At 43.7% G+C, this 22,296-nt stretch overlaps 1 non-coding gene across 1 annotated transcript; it reads left to right on the top strand.

Annotated features, from left to right (window-relative positions):
- The first annotated feature begins 21,873 nt into the window (after positions 1–21,873).
- On the top strand, positions 21,874–21,945 carry trnak-uuu (transfer RNA lysine (anticodon UUU)). The gene has a single exon. It is a non-coding gene; the product is annotated as a tRNA-Lys (tRNA).
- Positions 21,946–22,296: the final 351 nt, after the last annotated feature.

Genomic DNA, 22,296 nt, shown 5'->3' with positions numbered 1-22,296 from the left:
TTATCCTTGTATCGAACTGACACATTAATCCTCCCTCCCCGCCATTACAGAAGGTGTTGGAACTGTTCAGTGTTTCCAGCGGCTTCTGTAATTATTTCAGGTTCCTGACGGGAGCAGTCTCTCACTTTTCGAACAAAACAAATCCATCCTTGTGCTGCAACCAATATTTCAATAAGAAATGGGAAGCAGCAGAGGGGAAAGCTTCCGAGATGCTGAGCAATGCTGCCCAGTTCCACATTGCAATTCACAGAAACCATCGCCAGGAAAATCAAGGAGCAATCTGACAGATCCAGTTTTACCACAGAGTGAGACATTTACGTTCTGGTTTTATCCTGGTGCCTTACCTTTAAAATTCTTTTCCAAAACCCCATCACTGCGATAGCCGGGAATCGAACCCACGTCAACTGTTTGTGAAGTAGCTATGCTCACCAATATACCACCAGCACCCTGCTAGTGGCCCCTGTAATACTTTCTCATAAACTAAGCAAACTGTGACCCACTACAGAGATATAGGATTTAGAGTGATTTCGGGTTTGGATGAGAAATTGGCTAGCTGAAAGAAGATCGGTGGTGGTTGATGTGAAATGTTCATCCTGGAGCTCAGTTGGTAAGATCTGTTTTGGGGATACTGCTAACTGTCATTTTTATAAATGACCTGGATGACGGTGTAGACGTTTGGATTACTAAATTTGTCGATGACACTTAGGTCAGTGGAGTTGTGGACAGTGTCGTAGGATGTTAGAGCTTACAGTGGGACTTAGATAAATTGCAGAGCTGTGCTGAGTGCTGGCACATTGAGTTTAATGCCGAAAAGTGTGAGCTGATTCATTTTGGAAGGAATAACAGGAATACAGAGTACTGAGCTAATGTTACCTACCTAGGTAGTGTGGCTAATCAGAGAGATCCATGTACATCGATCCCTGAAAGTTGCCAGCCAGGTTGACAGGGTTGTTAAGAAGGCCTGCAGTGAGTTAGCTTTTATTGGTAGAGGGATTGAGTTTCAGAGCCATGAGGTCATGTTGCAGCGGTACAAACTTCTGGTACAGCCGCAGAGTATTGCTTACAGTTCTAGTTGCTGCATTTTAGGAAAGACAGACAGGGTTTACCAGGATGTTGCCTGGTATGGAGGCAAGAAGTTATGAGAAAAGGCTGAGGGACTGGAGGCTGTTTTTTGTGAGAGAGAAGAGGTTGAGAGATGTCTTAATATAAACATTTGATACGGTGGACAGTGAGAGCCTTTTTCCTCGGATGGTGATGGGTAGCCCAGGGGGACATATCTTTCAGTCGGGTGATAATTACAGGAGAGATGTCAGAGGTAGTTTCTTTACATAGAGTAACGCCCTGCCCGCAACAGGACGGGGATGGTGTCGTTGCTCAGTGGTTAGCACTGCTGTCTCACAGCGCCAGGGACTCGGGTTTGATTCCAACATCAGGCAACTGTCTGTGTGAAGTTTGCACACTCACCCCTTGTCTGCGTGGGTTTCCTCACGGTGCTCCGGTTTCCTCCCACAATCCAAAGATCTGTAGATTAGGCGAATTGACCATAGTGTTCAGGGATGTGTAGTTTATATGCATTAGCCAGTGGTAAATAGAGGGTAGGGGAAATGGGTCTGGATCCGTTACTCTTCGGAGGGTTGGTGTGGACTTGTTGGGCTGAATGGCCGTTTTCACACTGTAGGGATTCTGTATATAAAAAAGTGTATATCAAAGTAGTAGACTCGCCCATTTTAAGGGCATTTAAATGGCAATTTCATGAACATATGAATATGAATTGAATAGTGTGGTTTAGATGACTAGTGTAGCTTCAGATTGGTTTCACAAGTCAGCACAACATCGAGGGCTGAAGGGCCTGTTCTGCACTGTATTGCTCGTTGGTTCCAGGGTCTGGGATGTCACTGAGTAGCTGAAAGACAGTCTGAAACGGATGCCAGCAATTACAAGCTGAGTTGACAAATGGAGCCTTGAAAACAGAACAGAGGAAGCTGTGAAATCAAGTGAAAGCAAAGGGTTAAATGCAGTGTGTAAAGCTCCCTCGATGATGTCCCAACCAAACATTTGAAGGGGTGGATAATCTGAGGAGTGATCCAAATGTAACTCACTCTGAACCTGCACCACTCTCTCTGTCTCTCTCTCTGTCTCTCTCTGTCTCTCTCTGCCTGTCTGTCTCTCTGTCTCTCTCTCTCTCTCTGTCTCTCTCTCTCTGTCTCTTTCTGTGTCTCTCTGTCTCTCTCTCTGTTTCTTTCTCTCTCTGTCTCGCTCTCTCTCTGTCTCTCTCTCTGTCTCTCCTTGTCTCTCTGTCTGTCTCTCTCTGTCTCTCTCTCTCTCTCTGTCTCTCTCTCTGTCTGTCTCTGTTTCTCTGTCTCTCTCTCTTTGTCTCTCTCTCTCTCGCTCTGTCTCTCTCTGTGTCTCTCTCTGTCTCTCTCTCTGTGTCTCTCTTTCTCTCTCTCTCTCTCTCTCGACTGTACTGCAATAGCATCAACATTTTCAACGAAAACAGAACTACTCCAGAAAATTCATCACCAAGTTCTTTATTTGATTCCCTGTAAGTTGCTGGCTCTGAACATTCACATGGACAGTCGTCCTAATCCCATGTGGGATGGCCTGTTCTCAAACACAGCGTCTGATTCCAATCCAGACTGTGACACAGGAGCCTCTCAGTGTCTGGGGGAAAGTGAGCATTGAGCCTGACTCAGGTATGTGAATGTCCTGTGTGTTCACGAATTGACAGCATTGACGAATAGAGCTTTAATGTTTGAATAACTATTTTGTCACTCCATGCACCATAGTAACTCTGTATGTGTTTTGCGTTGAATTCTTCCTTTACTCCAGTACTTATTCAATATTAAACATGTTTTTCCTGATCCTTGTACGTAAATCACAGAAAGCTAATGTGTGCTGTCTCCAAATATTCAGATGGTTTGCCAATAATGATCAGGGCGTGGGACGAGGGAGGTAAGGAAACTTTGCTGTGATTGTACAGGGGGGTATGGACACCGTGAAGCATCTCCAAAAGGCTAACGGATGAATGTGGCAATTTACAGATTACTGGGTGAACAGAGAGGGTCAGGCAGACACACACTGACCAAGGGACAGAGAGTGACAGAAGGATATTGGGATTTCCAACTGGCATCAGTTCAAGTCTGTCTTTGATTTTAAAATTGAGCATTTTCTTGGTGAAATAAATTGTGAAGTGGAAGTAAGCTGCTCTCACATAGGGCGATGCAGAGACAGTAAGTGAGTGGGTAAAGCATTATCCGTCACAGTATAAGGTGGATAGTGTGATATTTGTCAGGAAGAATCAACAGAGACTTTAGTTTAAATGGGAAGGTACTGTAGGACTCTGAGTTAGAGAGGGATCTGCGTGTCCTGGGATATCAAATCACATTGAGTTAGTCTGCAGGGACAGCAAACTATCAGGAAGGCAAAGGGGTGATGTTTTCGTTCATTCACTGGATGTGAGCATCACTGGCTGGGTCCAGCATTTATTCCCCCATTCCCATCAGCCCTTGAGAAAGTGGGAGGGAGCTGCCTTATGGAACCACTGCACCACATAAAACTTTATTTTTAGTGAAAATGAATGTAGCAGAAAGTAAACTGAAGCTTTCTCTATTCCTGCCCCAATTTCAGGTATGACTATTGGAGAGGCAGGGTGGCTCAGTGGTTAGCACAATTGTGTTATGGTACTAGAGACCTGGGTTCAATTCCAGTCATGGGTGGGTCCAGTCAGTGTGGAGTTTGCATGTTCTCCCTGTGTCTGCATGGGCTTGCTGTGGTTTCTTCCTGCAGCTTAGCGAATATTAGCCATGCTAAGTTGCCCATAGTGTTCCGGGATGTGCATTAGTCAGGAAAATATAAAGTAATTGAACAAGGTAATGGGCCTGGTTGGGATGCACTTTGTGAGTGTTGATGAGAACTTCTTGAGCTAAATGGCCTGTTTCCACACTGGAGGGATTCTATATTCATTTACTTGCGACTGAGTGAGAAACTAAACTTTCATATGTTGTCAGCAAGCCGATGTCAGTATAACAAAAACTGTACGCTCATTGAGAAGAGCAGTTTATAGAGGAGGGAGAGAATAGAGGAAAACCCATCAGCTAGTTGCAGGAAAAGCCCGGCAGATCTGGCAGCATCTGTGAATGAGAAATCAGAGCTACTGCTTCAGATGCGCTCATCCTTTCTCAGAACCAGCCCTGAAACATTTACTCTGATTTCTCTGCACAGACGTTGGCAGACCTGCTGAGCGTTTCCAGCAACTTTCAGGTTGTATTTAGGGAGAGAATGGGGTTGGGTGCAGAGTAAAACTCTGTCTGCACTGCAGTTTTTCAAACACCCAGGCCATGTTCACCATGGGATTGCGTAGTGACTAAATCAGCCCCTTTCCCCACACTGTCTCGATCAAACACACAAAGTGCAGTTATATCACTGGGTTAGAGGCAGAGTACGTTTCCCTGTACACTTTCTCACCCACAATTGCCAGGGTCTAAGAAGAATATGCCTATTTAAAGCATACAGATCTGTCCACAAACACTCCCAGGTCAGGGGAAACCCTGGGTCAGATTGCAGATTAAAGCTGCTTCTGCAGTCTCTCCCACAAACTCTTACATGCACACATGCACACATACATGCTCACACACACATGCACACATATATGTTCAGTCTCACACACACACATACACACAGAGAGACAGAAGAGCGCTCCAAACTCCCTATCTCTCAGAATCTCACACTCAAGCACAATTTCTCACTCAAACAAATTCAACCACAAACTCTTCGTCCTTCAGTCACACTCACACCCTCACAGCCACACTTGCTCCTTCACATACACAGTCACTCATTCACAAATACACACAAACAACACAAGGTCCAGGAGATTTGCTTAATTTTAAATCTATTTCTTTATTTCTAGAGGACGCAAAATTTAAATCCGAAATTTGTTAGTGTGACACTTAGTAAAAGTCTGTTTTCTGGATAAAATGCACCTGTGACTGTTACACCGAGACAGTATCAGGAATCCTGTGGAGCACGTTGGCCCTCAGACCGACTGTTCATCTTCTCTGCAAAGAAAATGGCAAGATGCAGCAGTGTTTGAACGAAAACAGCTCCTGATGTGCTTCCCCAGTGTAATCTCTGATAATTTTCATGATGACCATTTCAGAAGGACATTAAACTGACAGAAACACAGAAACTAGGAGCAAGAAGAGGCTATTCAGCCCTTCCAGCCTGCTCTCCCATTCAGAGTGATCATGCCTGAGTCTATCTCATTGCTATATTCCCAATTTCTCTCCATACACTGTGATATCTTTAACCTGTAAAAATACATTATCAATGTCTTTCCTGAATACACTCAGTAACTTGTGCTCCACAGCCTTCTGTGGGAGAGAATTCCTCAGGTTGATCACTCTGTGTGAAGATAATTCTCTTCCTCTCTATTAGAAATGGGTGAGTCCATGTCCTGAGACTGTGATGCTTGTTCTGAGAATACCCGCCCATGGGATACAGCCCACCCCCTGTAGCTAGTCTGTCCAACCGTTAGAATTGGATAAATTGCGAACTGATCCCCCCTCTCATTTTTTCTGAATACATGCCCAGATCAACCAACCTCTCATGGGACAGTCCTGTCATCCCCGGGACTTGCCGAGCGAAGCTAATGAGCAGTCAGAGGAAGTGGTGGAGGATGTTACAATGACAACATGTGGTTCACGTTTGTAGGAGGAACAGAAATAACAAACAGAATGATTCGGTTGAAAATAGTGAGAAGTTATTTAATATCATTGTCCAGAGAGATTTATGGTATCAGAAATGTAACTGATAGTGGAGTCAATGAGGAGGAGGACACATGATACACTGTCAGTTATTTCCAGCAGGCCGTATAAGGACAGGGAGGTAGTCTTGCTGTGAAACTCTCTCGGCCGAACTTTCGCTTTCATTGAAAATATTAATATCCCTTTGGATCCTCAGTCACACAATCGCTCTGTAACACATTCTACACACAACATCACTGCGGTCTCTCACATTGAGGATGACTCTCTTCCACTCTGAGTGAGTCACCAGGTGGCTGTACAGACCAATGCTGCTTATCGGGAAGGATTCCTGAAACAGGGAACGTTTCCGGGTTGGAGGTAATTACAGAGGTAGAGGCCGTGCACACTCATGGATGCTTCAGGTTGGGTGAAATCATTGACATATCTGATAGCAAGATAACATTAAAATACAGATTTGAAGGCAAGACCAATTTGAAACGCAGATGTTGCTGGAGACAGCGCAGTTCAGATGGAAACCACATGGAGTTACCGAATGGATATCAGACATTTCAGCGACATGAAGCCGACTGACAATAAAACCATGGTTAACATATCAAGTCTGAGTCTGAAATTTCCAGTAATGGTGTAAGAACAGGGTATAGGAAGATTTGAACAGCATGTGGATTGATGCAGTAATTAAACACAACCAACAAACTTGATGCTGAGACTTGGTTCGAAGTTATCCAAAAGCTTGGATTTGAAACTGAGATTGGGAACTTTCTGAGACAATTCCCGGGAAGATGTGGAGTATGTGATCTGCTGTCAAGCAATGACATTGACCTCTGTACTGAATGCAGACTCAGTTCCTGGAACTGTCTCCAGCTTTTCTCCCAATCCTTTGGACAGGCTCCTTGGACTGAGATACTTAATGATAGCAATCATCATGTTTATGGATATGATCTGTCTACATTATCCCCACTCCACCCCCCCCCCCCCATCTCCCCCACCTCCCAATCACCCGAGCACTCTCACTAGGCAGCTGGAGAACAGAATACCTCCAGCACCAGCTATTGGTGGGAGAATCAGAATGACATGAATAATTGGGATGGTTTTATTGTAGCATAACAGTCCAGCATCTACATGGATTTTCATTTTGAAAAACAGAAACGTTGTTTATTTTCTTGGATGGAAAGGGCTGAAAACCGAAGCAGCAGAGTTGGAGTCGACACCATGGATCACTTCCTCTGATACAGGAGGAAGCAGAGACCCTGCTCCTGCTACTTTACTCCTGATTATCTTGGACAAATCATGGCTCTTTCCCTTGCTCCACTCACCTTTGGTCTGTGCAGTGTCTCCAGCTCATTCACCCTGGTCCCCAAAATGTTAAACAAAACAAAACAGGAATTGTTGCAAAGACTCTGCAGGTTTGGCAGCATCTGTGGAAGAGAAATCAGAGTGAATGTTTTGGGTCCAGTGACCCTCTTCCATTACAGGAATATAACCTCTGCTCTATGAACGGGAAACCTGTGTCCTTATCTTCATCTTCTTTCGGTTCTCTTGATGTCTGCTAAATATTCCATCTTCTCTGATCTCTCTGACAGATTTGCATCTCTAGAAAGGTTCCCTTTGGTCCTCCAAGTTCATTTCTTGCCCATCACCCACGGGATTTTGAGTTTTTGTCAGATTTATGCAGTGATTAGTTCAATAATTCTGGAAACTGGATATTTCACCGCTCTATTGAACTGAGGTCTCAACTTGGGCAGAGCTTCCATATAAATAAGCGTGTTTGTGCAGCAGCTTACATTGTGCAGCATGTATTCAACTTCTTCAAAGATTTCATAGTCATAATCATTTAAATTATTTGGGACACCAAGGATATATAAAACATATAGCAGCTAGAGAAGGATGCAATTTCCAGATATAGCTGAGAGAAAAATCACTGCCTTCATTCTACTCTTCATCTCGGGGTCAACCTGCTTCCCTTCCTTACTCTGACCCCTCAGTCCCTTGCGGACTTGACTTGACTTAAATAAAATGCGTGCGATTGTCAGAACATTGAGGAACACAATGAAAAAGAATGGCCCCAATGGGGTTAGAGCCACAGCAAATGAGCGGAATCCAATCCAGCGAGAGTCAGTGAAGTAGCTTTTCTTATTCCTGCAGAAAAACGGAATGTTCCTGATTATCTTTCTGGGCTCAAATCTAAAATACCAAGGAACATTTTTTAAACAAAGCAGAATACGGGTTATTGAGAGAATTGCAGATGTGTTTTTTCCAGTGCAATATTTCGTTTTCAGTTTGTGGCAACAAAACCTGACAAACCGTTCGAAGGTGAATGTAACGGTGAACCAGACAGAACAGTCTATGGATGCACGGATCAGGACATGGATAACACTGCACACAGGAGTCATGTCCAGGAAACATAATGAGTAATAAAGATAACGAAATCGCCTGAGTATGACCTCACTGACAATGACCAGTAGATCTGCTGCTGCCATGGCCACCAGATAGCGTGTTGTGCAGGTAGCAAGTCCACACTCCCCCTGGGAGAAGATCATGATAGCCACTAAATTAACTGCAAGCAGAATAACGGGACAATGACTTAAAATTAATGAGCATTTTTTCTGCATAAGTTTACAGCCAATCTATATTGTTGCTACAATACCAATAAAGATCAGCAGTCATCACAAAAGAAATTGTGATATAAAATGTAAACCTGTAACTTGTCAATTTCTAGCTTGAATAGAAACAGGCAGATGGTGAACAACAGTTGGAATCCAGGATACCAGTCATAAAGGTACCCACCTGAACATGTAACATTTAAAAGGGTGAATTTACATCACATGCAGCACTGATTCCCTGAAGAACAGTCCATACAGCTGGATAATATGGTCAGAGAATTCAATGACTCCACATGATCGGGATATACTAAAATTTGGACCACTCTTTTCATTCATGTGATGTTGGCATTGCTGGAAAGGTCAGTATCTTTTACCCATTGATAAGTACCAAGGGGCAATTCCGATTCAATTACTTTTCGGTGGAGTCACCTGTAGACTAAGCCCTACCTTCTGAAAAATGAAGTCACTCTCTGCAGTGAGTTCGAGCATTAATTTACGAGGAGGAAAACAAATCATCAGAGTGCTGAAATATCAAAACAGGGCAGAATTAAATCAATTGTCATGGAAGAGAAAAATGTTATTGGGAAAGTAGAGAAACGTTTATTTTATGATCGGTGAGAGGTCAGATGCAGTTCGATTACAAAGGGATGATGATCCAGGAAATGATAATACATGCTGTTAAAATGTGATTTCCAGGCAGAGGCGAATGCTGACTGTACAAACACAATGAAAGATGAGGGACTTGAGATTGTTGTAAATCTGGTCAAGCACGAACCCCAATCATCTGTAAATATGATGGGGAATGACAGGCAGATCCTGTTTGTTGAACCAACATTATGGATGCACGGAGATAGAGGTAACAGTAACAAGATACCATTGCCAACCCCTGCAAAGCTGCACTAATTCTCCTCAGTTATTAACACATAACATCCAGAAGATAACTGCAGTGAATTGACACCGGATTCTTTACTTTCAATGTGGATTCCTGCAGGTCTTTGAAAATTAATAATATGTTGTTCATCATTCCGTTTAAAATGTAAAGATGTCGGAGCTGCACACAAAGGGAGAAAGTCGAGGTAAACTGGGTGTTGTGGAGAAGCTTGGTCGGATCCCCAGGGCACCTTCAACAAAATAAACTGTCCAGGCATACACTGTATCTTCCGTGTTACAGAAGATTTCTTGTGGACAGGTACCTACATTGAAAGGAGTGAACACTAATTTCAGTTCCAACTACATACATTTATGTAGTCCTTTAAGAGTAGATGAAAGGAAGTAAGAGGGAATGAAACTCATGTACTCAAACAGAAATGTACCAAGTGCTCTGCTACTGCTCTGCCCAGGACCGTAAGAAACTACAGAGAGTTGTGAACACAGGCCAGATCAGACACAAGCCAACCTTCCATCCAATGATTGAATGTATATTTCTTGTTGCCGCACAAAGCCAGCCAACACCATTAAAGACCCTCCCACCCCGGTTAAACTCTCCTCCAACCTCTTCAGTCAGTCAGGAGATACAAAACCATAAACACACAGAACAATATGTTCAGGACTAGCTTCGTCCCCACTGTTATTTGAATTCTGAATGGACCGCACAAATTGTAAACCTAATGTTGATCTTGCTTCTTGTGCCCCTTCCTGTACCTCTGTATTCCTCACTCTGTTCAATCACCCGATGGCCTTTTTGTCTTTCCATGGAACATTCACTGCACTGCAAACAATCGTTTCCCCACAGTACAGAGGTAATTGTGACAATATAATAATAAATGAAATCAAATCAAATCAGGATTGAGAAAAAAGGTAAATGACGGAGATGATGGAAGAGTAACCCTGTCCATTAGCAGAGCCAGTGGAATACTTTGTGAGGCAAGACACATTACATGGTGTCTATAGCTGAACAGTGAGAAATGCCTGAGGATGGCTTGCTCAATGTTGGGGGGTGGGTTGCTACAATTTCAAAGGTACTGACATGGAATGCTGCAGCACTGGGAAAGTTGTTGAAATGGTAGAGATGCTGCAAAAAAGACAGATATCCCGAACAGTAATAGAATTTGGGATAATTGCAGTCAGGATCATTGTTGGAGGCAATGGCTCGGGGGGAAGTATTGATTGAAAAGACAATGGGCCATGTGGGAGTTGGAGAAGGTTTGGAGACAGAGAGACTTACAGCACAGAAAGAAAAATGCACGTTGGCCTATCGAATGCATGAAACTATTGCCTCAGAATTCTCATCCAGTTTTCCAGCATTAGGCACGTAACTCTGGCCCATTCCAAGTGTACATTTAAAGAGTTCTATGCTATATGGGGATTTGCATCTCCTACCCTTACAGGAAGTAAGTTCCACATTGTCACAACACTTCCGGTGGAAAACTCAAAGCTCTGCTTCTTTGCATCTATGCCCCTGGTCATTGACCTGACCACAAAGGGGAAAACACATTTCCTTCTCTGCTGTCTATGACTCTTATAATATTATACATTTAAATGATGCCCCCTATCAATCTCCCCGACTCCGTGGAAAACAACTCCAGTCCGTCCAATCTCTCTTCGTACAGAAAAACGTATAACCTTGGAGTCATCCTGGAACCTCTCCACCCTCTATAGGTCAATAACAATACTCCCTATAATGTGGATTCCAGAACTGCACACAACATTTTACACGTGGTCTAGCCAACATTTCATACAATGCCAACATACTTTCTCTGCTCATAAACTCTGTGTCTTTAAAGGGCAAAACTTTCCTGGTACCTTCTTAACCATTTCATCAATCTGTCCTGCTACCTTAAGATCTTCATGTGCACGAAGATTCCTCTGCTTCTCAAACCTTCCCAGGTTTCTACCATTCATAATATGTGTAGCAATTGTACCAACCTCCACCACTTCCTCTGGCAGCTCATTCCATATACTTCCCACCCTCTACGTGATAAAGTTGCCCTTTGTGTTTTGTGAGAAAGTGAGGGCTGCAGATGCTGGAGATCAGAGCTGTAAATGTGTTGCTGGAAAAGCGCAGCAGGTCAGGCAGCATCCAAGGAACAGGAGAATCGACGTTTCGGGCATTCCTGAAGAAGGGCTTATGCCCGAAACGTCGATCCTTGTGTTTTGTGTCCTGTCAAGTGCATCAGCTCACATTCATAGATTGAATTCCTATTTCCAACAATTTTTGCATTATCAGTGAACTTATCCTGGAAATTCCCTGATATGCAGAGTTCACAGCATTTCCGAGTACCACTTTTTATCTTTCATGGAACATTGTGACCCTGTAATCTCCCTAGTTCCTTCTTCAATACATCCCACTGCTCTGACATGGATTTACTTAAAAGTTCCCGCTCTCTGTCAATCACACCCGCTTTTATTTACATTGGCTTTCGCTCAGTTTAGAACTTTGATTTCCCCCTCATTCATTTGGAAGTGATTTTACATATTAGGTGCCCTCAAAATGTTAATTTTGAGTTCTGATTACTGCCTGCAAAGTTCTTCCTCACTGAGAGGTCAGCCCAGCTTCATTACCGAAAAATAAATCCAGGATCACTGTCAAAGCGGGGGAAGTTAAACGAACAGTCTGGGATGAGCCAGGTGAAGCTATGAACTGTGTTGCAGGAAAGAACCCTTCAGTTTATCCAGCAGACAGCAACAGAAGGATAAACGGTTACAACAGCTGCCAATTGTTCCAGACTCAGAGGTGAAGCAGGAACACCCAGGATAAGAGACGGATTATGGGGTGGGGAAGCTATACCAATCAAATTAGCGGAGAACTGGAATCTAATAAATATTATCCAACCGGGAACATTCGGGGGGAAGCCATTGGAAATCGTCGAGGTCATTTGACAGAAAATGATTTGCTCTCCCAGTGAGAATGGGTCATGCCCACTGTGGGTTTAAGGAATTCTCAGGTTTGTTGTATATTTTACAGTCGAGTCAGAAAGGCAAGTCATCCTCAGTGTGTAGCTCTGTACTCATTAAGAAAAAGAAACTACTTGCAGGTGGGATAGGGGAAGGGGAATGAGGAATGTCATGAAAATTCCAATGTTTAACAAGTCCGAGGGCACTGGTATTTATTTTTAATTCTATTTCGATCCTATAGTTTGGAATCCGAGAATGTACACCGGACCGCTGCACTTGTCTGTCCTCATACGGACACGCTCCATCCACAAACAGCAGGCCCAACTGCAGATTACAGCTTTGAACCGAGACATGGATGGAACGAGCTGCGAGAGGCAGTGGTGATGGTGGGTAAAATTAAAACATTTAAAAGGCATGGGTATATGGACAGGAAGGATTCAGAAGGATGTGGGCGAAATGCTGGTAAATGAGATCAGGTTAATTTGCGATATCTGGTCAGGATGGAGGAGTTGACAAAGGGGCCGTTTCTGGGCTGCATGATTCTATAAGAAGAAAATCATTCCTCAAATCTTCATCACTCTAATGGTTGGAAAGGTACTCCTCAATAGTTACCCAAGCCGACAGCGGATTCTGAACATCCATCAGTCAGAGCTAACAGAATCTGAAACCCACACAGTGTAAAGGAGATTAACCAGCTCAAACCCCTTTTACTGTAGTGCTCCCTAAAGTAGGAAGGAGGAAATGTGCTGCTATCAATACAGCTGCACAAACACAGATGCACGCAGGAATGTGAGAACACTGGGTTTATGAGATCCACTGCACGGAGTGATCCATTGCAGTTCTATACTTCCTGACATTTCCAATAACTCGTTCCCTGAAGATACTCTCCAGTCTAAGATGTGACTCAGGAGTTCATTACATTTGACTAGGGGTCATCGTGTGTAAAGCAATGAAACAACAGATGTTTTTTACTATCTAATTTAACTGTACGACATTTCAACTAGGGAGTGGTATAACATTGAATATTACATCAGAATGCAAATGTCTTAATTAACAAAGAAAACCAGGAGAGATGAAAATGTATTGCTGGAAAAACGTAGCAGGTCAGTCAGCATCCAAGGAGCAAGGGAATCGAGCATGAGCCCTTCTTCAGGAAAACCAGTTGAGATGTCATCCACAAATTGTAACTAATTATAGACACTTACCAGGAACACCAATGATGGCAAGAATCATGTAGAAAACTTTCCTGGCTAATTGAATTGGCCGATGCATTTTCAGTGGAGAGTGGCAATCCTTTATTCTTGCACATAAAAATGTAAGCATTAAACTCTACGGTGTTACATTCTCTGCGTGTTTCCATTACATTCTTTGTGATCTCCACTGGGAGATTGGTGTTGCAGCTCTGATGATGACAACTTTATCATTCCCAATTGGTAGAAGATGTTTCTCAGTGAAATTAGATTGTGACAGGGAAGGGATGACCTCATCGAGGGAAGAATCATCATTGGAAACTGTGTTAATTGTTGTTGGATGCATTCCTCCAATCTGTCAACTCTGGAGTCAGTTTTTAATCAATCTGTTCAGAGATGTAACATTGCACCTATGGAAAAGACAGAACTTGAAGCCAGGGCCAGCGGCCCAGAGCTGGGGACACTGCCCCTTTACTAATTCATTCACTGTACATCATGGAGCTCTGTACCAATGCAAATAGCATCTTCAAGGTCGGATCATACAACGTTAAGGATGTGTAGCCCCTGTCTCATTAGAAAACCCAGTAATTCTCGCCACTTTATGAACAGAGAGGCAGCCTGCTGTTGTAATAATGCTGCCTTCACATAAAGAGATTATATTGCTTTCTAGTGGATGGATGTGATTTTGTTTGCTGCATCAACCTTGTTTTCTTCTTCCTTAATGCCCCGCTAACATCGAAATTTGCTTTCTAATTTGTGTTGGAATTTTGTCCAGCAACTTGGTGTTGAGGGAATGTACCTCACATTGTCATGACGATTTATTATATAAATCTCTGACATTAGCGAGCACTCTACCGCAGCTCTACCATGGGCTATCATTACCCATGTCTCAGATAATTCAAATCATCCTAGATTAATTGTCCGAATGTAGGTGACCTGTCATTGTACCATGTCCGTCCCATCTCTGTGTTGGAGAAATTCAGGTCCCCTCATTGTCATCCTCCTGCCGTGGCATGGATTTGCTTTTCCCACTTGCTGATGCAATACCGTTCTGGTATAATCTAGTTCCAAACTAGGCTCAGACGGATCATTTTAGCTCCTCACAAAGTATTCGATGTTTTTTTTTTAATCATCTCATTCTGCCATTTGCTCTTTTGATAAAAACCTGAGTGTCCATTTGTCTTCCTCCTCTCTGGGAGGGGGTCAGCTTAACTCCATTTTATTGGTCCAGCTGACCCACAATTTTGAGGGCACCTAATATGTAAAATCACTTCCAAATGAAACAGAAATGCCCAGCTTCTCCAAGCTATCAACGTAGCTGAAATCCGTATTCCTGGGACAATTCCTTTAAGGATGTGCAGCGTTCACACATCCCTTGGAAAGTTCGGTGCTCAGGTCTATATGCGACACAATAAGTGCAGCATATCCCCAAGTACTTCAGGGCACCAATTCATAAGCAGTTGCTGACATCAGTATTGGCTCAGAAACGTTTGGCAGGTCAGCTCATATTGGGACCACAGTTGGAACCTCCATGTCCCAAACCAGAAGCCGAGAAACCAAAGAGAATCTGCCCCGGCCCAGGGAGAAGCAGATAGCATTGAACCACATTGGGAATGGAACAGTATGGAGACGCACTTGGTGCCCTGTGCAACAGTGACAGAAATTAACTTGTTTCAGACTGGCAGGTCATTTGGAATGTAAGAGACAGCCTTTACACTGGCTCGGGTTCACACATAATTGTGGGCATTCAAGATCGAGACACTGTCAGCGGGGAATGTGTCATTCTGCTGGAGTGGTTCCTCTCAAACTGCCACACACAGTGCACCACAATGTGCTATTTGATCTGTTCACATCAGCGAGTCACTGGGAACACCATGACCTCACTCTGACTTTGTGCTAAATCGGCTCAACAGAACCCTACCTCAGTGTAATTGGCAGCTAGCATTGTTGTCCGTGCGGCCAGAATGCTACAACTGTTATAGTACTGAACAAAATAATACACACATCGTATTTGTGAGGGCTGACTGCAACGATAACCTGGCTAATTTCACCACCTACCTTTCATTAAATTCGCTCTAATTCCCGGTAATTCCCCATTTTATTTCCCTCAGTTAACCAGACGATGCTAAAAACGGAGAATGCAAATGTCAGTGTTGGACAGATTGTGGCACAAATCCTATTTCCTCGTGGACAATTGGTTCCTTTGCCAGGCATCACCAGTCCCTTCTTACCTTTCACCATGATCAATGTGACATGCCAGTTACCCTTGTTGAACACACTGTCAGATAAAGCCAGGGACTTGGAGACAGATGACAGCACGGAAAGCAGCCACACGGCGTTTCGGGTTTGTCTCAGTGAAGCTCAATCAACGTTGTACCTGAAGGATGCTTGAACCAGCTTTGATCGGAGGGGCTAACGCTCTCCTCACTGAGTTTTTCCAGACACGCAAATGCAGCACGATTCCTATCATCCATTTTATCCCCATCACAAACACTCTCTCCATTGATCAATCTTTTTTCCTTCAAAGAAATTCTCCCAAATTGAGCAAGGCACAGCCTTCACTGAGAAACCCATGCTGACACCCCTGGATTAATCACTCACTATTCAAATAACCATTTAGAGAATCTCTCAGAGTTTTGCCCGCTCTGGAAGTGTAACAGAAGCTGGTATCCCATCCTAAAACATTTGGAAAACTTCTGACAGATGGATCTCATTGACTTCATCTCGGGGTTTTCCATTAAACATTGCTTCAAATGTGCCACCATGCGATGGCTGAGATCTGAACCCATGCCAACTGCTTGGAAGGCAGCCATGCTGCCTACAATAGCCCCATCCCCCTGCCAGCTGGGTGCTTGCTATTCTCAAACACACTTAACAACACCGCCATCATCACTAATTGAATTGGGGCTGAAATAAAAACAGAAATAGCTGGCGAAGCGGTCCTGCTGAGTTTCCCCAACAATCTCCATGTTGGGGTTCAGCTCTCCAGGATCTGCAGGACTGTGTTTATAATCCCAGAGATGTTCACCCACGGAAGGGGATGTTGGATCAAGTGACGGTTTACCTCATTCATTGAAGCAGATGTCAAGGAGCATCTTAAACCGGAGAGGGATCGGGGGGGATTGGAGCCGTTTAGAGAGAGAGTACAGAAGGTAAGACAGCTCAGCTCAAAGCACGGCGCTTAATGTTGCCCTGATTAAAATATTGAAGATGGCAGAGGGTCAGATGAGCTGAGACAGGGTGGGAGCTGGGAGATATTGATGATGTGGAAGGACCGTGTGTGCATCTGATCACATTCTGTCAGTCTGACTAATAGCAGTCATTCCTGGCACTGGATTCACTGAGGGGTGAAGGGTCAGTGAACAGAGCGGACTGTCCCTGTTATTCTGTTCCTGACTCTCTTGCTCCCGCTCTGTCAGTGACCTCTCAGTCTCCCGGAAGATGTGCATTCTCCAATGCTGTCCAGTCGAAGGAATATCATTCTTAAATAACTCCTGTCCGAGGTAATAATGATTAATGTGTCTGTGTCTCCTCCTCTGTTCTGTACATGTCATTGTTCAGGACTGGGGGCACATTTATGGACAGACATTGAGCATGTTATGAAACAAACCAAACTCCCCCGAAAATATATTAAGAAAATGACACAGGCCTTTTTAAAAAAATTTCCTTAAAGGTAAGTGTAAGGCATTGTAATTCAATTGTTCAAACTGCCAGGCTTGAAGCAAAACACACTTTACTCCACACTGTCGATAAAATACAAACAAAACAAAGAAATATTGGAATAACCTCACTCTATTGGAAACCTACCTGGCTGACAGATTATTTAACTACTGAACAGCAACTTTTCCAATTTAGTAACACTCCATAAAACACAGGCTTGGCAAAGGTGAATTCAGTAAAAATAGATAGTCTGACATGGAATTCTGGACAACGATTGTAACTGATTTGCTCAAAGTTACACCTACTTTTTGTGTTCATGGAACAGGACAGTTTGTTGCTTGAGGGGACAGCTAAGATCTCTCTGTAGTTTCATGTTGACCTGTCTGTAGAAAGGATGACAGATCCATAACAAGTGACCTCTTCCTGAATCTCACCAATCTCCAGATGGAATTCCATTTCACAGGTTTTCTGGCCAACTGACCAGATGATGAACATTTCCCCGCAGTATACAGATAACTCTCCCAAAAGAAGTGATTAATGTTTTAACGTCTGCAGTTGAATATAGTCCAACCAATTCTAGATCAGTGAGATATATCAGGAAATCAGGTGACCAATACTTAAGCCTGAGGATAAATCAATAAACTACAGAAGTCTATCACGGGATTCGAAACACTATGCCTTCATCCCACAAGTGGGTCAGACTGCTATTACGTATTCGAGATTTCACTCCTGTTTGACCCTGTAACATCCTGCAGACCATAAACAACTATTACCTCTTCCAGATTTCATTCCTACTTGACCCTGTACTATCCTACAGACCATGAACAACTATTACCTCTAACAGATTTCATTCCGGCTTGTCTCTCAAGGTCACCCAGATTTCATTCCTGCTTGTTTCTGTAACACTAAGCTCACCATAATCAAAAATTCTCTCTAACAGACTTCATTCTGGATTGTTTCTGTAACTTCCTGCAGATTATAAATACCTATTACCTATTCCATATTTCACTCCTGTTTGAACCTGTAACATCCTGCAGACCATAAACAACTATTACATCTTCCAGATTTCACTCCTGATTGTCTGTGTAAAATCTTTGATACCCTAACGAACTATATCACCACCCTGATTTCAATCCTGTTTGTCTCTGTAAAATCTTACAGACCATAAACAACTATGATCTCTTTCAGATTTCACTCGTGATTGTATCTGTAAAATTCTACAGACCATGAACAACTATTACCTCTTCCAGATTACACTCATGCTTGCCTCTGTGGGTGGCATGGTGGCACGGTGGTTAGCACTGCTGCCTCAGAGCGCCAGAGACCCGGCTTCAATTTCTGCCTCGGGTGACTGTCTGTGTGGAGTTCGCACATTCTCCCCGTGTCTGAGTGTGTTTTCTCCTGGTGCTTCGGTTTCTTCCCACAGTCTAAAAATGTGCAGGCCAGGTTAATTGTCCATGCTAAATTGTCCATCGTGTTAGGTGAAGGGGTAAAATGTGGGGGATTGGGTCTGGGTGGGATGCTCTTCGGAGGGTTGGTGTGAACTTGTTGGGTCGAAGGGCCTGTTTCCACACTGTAAATAATCTAATCTAATCCAGCAGATTATAAACAACTATTACCTCTTGCAGATTTCATTCCTGCTTGTCTGTGTAACATGTGGCAGATTATAAACAACTATAACCTCTTCCAGATTTCACACCTGATTGTCTCTGTAACAGTCTGCAGATTATAAACAACTATTACCTCTTCAAGATTTCATTCCGACTTGCATCTGTGACATTCTCCAGACCAGTCTGCAGATTATAAACAACTATTACCACTTCCATTTTTCACTCCTGCTCGATTCTGCAACATCCTACAGGCCATAAACAACTATTACCTTTACCAGATTTCATTCCTGCTTACCTCTGTAACATCCTGCAGGTTATAAACAACTATTACCTCTTCTAGATTTCACTCCTGTTTTTTTCTTTAAAATACTGCAGACCATACACATCTATGACCTCCCCTAGATTTCACTCCGGTTTGTCTCTGTAACACCCTGAAGACCATAAATAACTATTACCTCTTCCAGATTTCATTCCTTTTTGTATCTGTAACATCCTGCAGGTCATAAACAAATATTACCTGTTTCAGATTTCACTCCTGCTTGTTACCATAACGTCTGGCAGATTACAAACTACTATTACATCCACAAGATTTCATTCCTGCTTGTCTCTGTAACATTCTGCAGACCATAAACAACTACTACGTCCTCCAGATTTCAGTCCTGCTTATCTCTGTACAATGCTGCAGATCATAAACAACTATTCCCTATTCCAGATTTCACTCCCGATTGTCTCTGTAACATCCTGCGTAACATGCATATGAAATCTGAAATTTTCAGATCCTCATTCAGGATTCCTGGAGCTCTGTCACTGGCCTGGAACAATGTGTTGAAAGTCCTATTGCAGTCCACACCAGGTACCTTTCCCACTGCCCTGCTCCCACGGCCTGCAATGCTGCAGACTGAGCAGACAACCCGAAGCACAATGATGAGCTCCTTCCGGCCCACGGCTCTCCTTCTCACTGAATGAAGACAATCACCAGAAGCAGAATCCAGCTCTTGTTTGAGCCTTGAATACCTGACTCTGTCTCACTGAGTGAAGATTGGACTCAGAAACAGAAATGAAATAAACTTCCTACCTGTATTGTGTCACTCTTTAAGATCTCTGTGTGTCTGAGTTCAGGTCATTTGATTGGAGACTGCGGATAGCAGGTCCCCAGTGAAATGGAAAGAATGGTGGAGGAGCTCACTGAGGGACATCTCTCAAAGTGAGAGTCAGAAAGATGCTATTCCACATTGGAAGGGTTTAAGGGGAATTGATGGCTCAGAAAAGTGTGATACGGATGTTTGTAAATGTTTGGAACTCTGACTGTTTTGTGGATGGAGTTTATTTTATCCTTGTATAGATTTGACACATTAATCCTCCCTCCCCACCACTACAGAAGCTGTTGGAACTGTTCAGAGTTTCCAGCGCATTCTTTAATTATTTCAGGTTCCTGACGGGAGCAGTCTGTAACGTTTAGAATAGAACAAAACCATCCTTTTGCTGCAACCAATATTTTAATAAGAAATGGGAAGCAGCAGAGGAGAAAGCTTCCGAGATTCCGAGCAATTCTGCCCTGTTCTACATTGCAATTCACAGAAACCATCACCAGGAAAAGCAAGGAGCAATCGAACAGATCCGGCTTCATCCCGGTGGCTTTCCTTTAAAAATCGATTTGGAAGCCACAACATTGCGATGGCCAGGAACAGAACGCGGGTCAACTGCTTAGAAAGCAGCGATGCTCACCACTATACCACCATCACGCTGCTAGCAGCGCTCTCCCCATTCCCAAACACACTTATCAAGGCCGTGATCATCACCAACTGGATTGGGGCTGAAATCCAAACAAGAAATTGCTGGAGAAGCTCAGCAGGTCTGACAGCACCAGAATTTGGGCGGCATGGCGGCTCAGTGGTTTGCACCAGGGTCCCACGTTAAATTACAGCCTCAGGCTACTGTTTGTGTGGAGTTTGGTTCAGTAAACATCTAAGAGCTCAGGAAATGTGAGCAGGAGGAGACTATACAGCCTGTTAAACTGTTCAGTCTGTTCTGGCAGTCAATCCAATCAGAGCTGGCTTGAGATTTCAAATCCGGTTTCCGATCGACTCCCCATATCCCGTGACTCCCTGAGACACCGGTAATCTGTCTATTCCAATGGGAAATGTACTCAGTGAGGGAGCATCCACAATCCTCAGGTAGAGAGAATATTAAAGACTCAGAGTCCCCGACAGACGAGATTAAACCTCTGGGTAAATAGGCACACAAGCCATGTGAGGCCCCATAGGGTGAGCCTGTCGACTAGACCTCAGGCCTGTGCTCCCCTTCTGGAGGTTGTTCTTTCCTGGACTCGAACATTTTGGATCTTCACGTTGCAGCTTTCCAAACAAAAGTTCCTCAGGATAAAAGAGAGAAAGGATGAGTTGAAAGGGGGAGGGAGAGCATTTTGAAGGCATGTTACACAGCAAGATCCCAGATTTAAAAGCACCCCTGGCCAGCTCCAATGTATTAATGTATCTAACACAGTCAGCAGTTAGGGTGGAAAGTGGTGTGGGAGCAGATCTTACCAGAGATTGGAGGAGGATAGTGAGGGAAAGGCATCAGATTATTACACTTTGCAGTGACCTGGGATCAATTACCTTTTAATGAAAACAATTCCCAACTTGTAGCTCCTTCCAATCTGAAACTCTCATTACCCTCTATCCTGTCTCCTCTCTCTAAGCCCATCGTGTATTCATTCTGTTACTGACCCTTCAGTCCCACGGGCATCATTTTTTCTCACAATTCCAATTGGAGACCTTCTCTCATCCACGCGAAGGAATTGAACCCTGACAATTCCATTTACACTGTCTCCCATCAATCTTCATAGGATCCATATCGCAGAGGTTAGACAGTGTTCCCAGCAAACTCTCCCGGGGCAGAGGGAGCACAGAGTTCCATACAGCGTAAAGCTCCCATTAAACTGAACCCATTCAAATCCCCAGGACAGGTAGAGAATGAGGTTCGATGCAGAGTAAATCTCTGTACTGCAGCATTTCCAATTCCAAGGCCATTTTGAGCTCGGCGTTAGGTACTGATTAAATCTCCCATTTCCCCCATCCTGTTCACACCAAACTCAATCAGGATAGCTCCATCACTGGGTTAGATACAGAGTATGTGTATGTTGGATTCCAGCCCCAATCCAGTTGGTGATGATCAAGGCCTTGTTAACTGTGGGAATGGAAAAGGAGTGGTGAACAGGGTGATGGTGGTATAGTGGTGAGCATAGCTGCTTTTTAAGCAGTTGGCCTGGGTTCGATTCCCAGCCATCGCTGGTTTGTGCACAGCCTTTTAAAGGTAAGGCACTGGGATAAATCGAGGACATAAATCTTTCATTCTGTGGTAAACTCGGATCTGTCAGATTGCTCCTCACTTTTCCTGGCGATGGTTTCTGTGAATTGCAGTGTGGAACCGGGCAGCATTGCTCGGCATCTCGGAAGTTTTCCCCTCTGCTGCTTCCCATTTCTTATTGAAATATTGGTTACAGCACAAGGATGGATTTGTTTTGTTCGAAAACTGAGAGACTGCTCCCGTCAGGATCCTGAAATAATTACAGAAGCCGCAGGAAACACTGAACAGTTCCAACAACTACTGTAATGGTGGGGAGGGAGGATTAATGTGAGAC

Source organism: Chiloscyllium plagiosum, unplaced genomic scaffold (genome assembly GCF_037043375.1).
Source record: "Chiloscyllium plagiosum isolate Xiang-an unplaced genomic scaffold, Cpla_swu_hap1 HiC_scaffold_29, whole genome shotgun sequence".
In the NCBI taxonomy this organism is placed as follows: Eukaryota; Metazoa; Chordata; class Chondrichthyes; order Orectolobiformes; family Hemiscylliidae; genus Chiloscyllium; species Chiloscyllium plagiosum.
The sequence above is the reverse complement of the archived record's forward strand: the minus strand, read 5'-3'. Positions and strand labels throughout refer to the sequence as shown.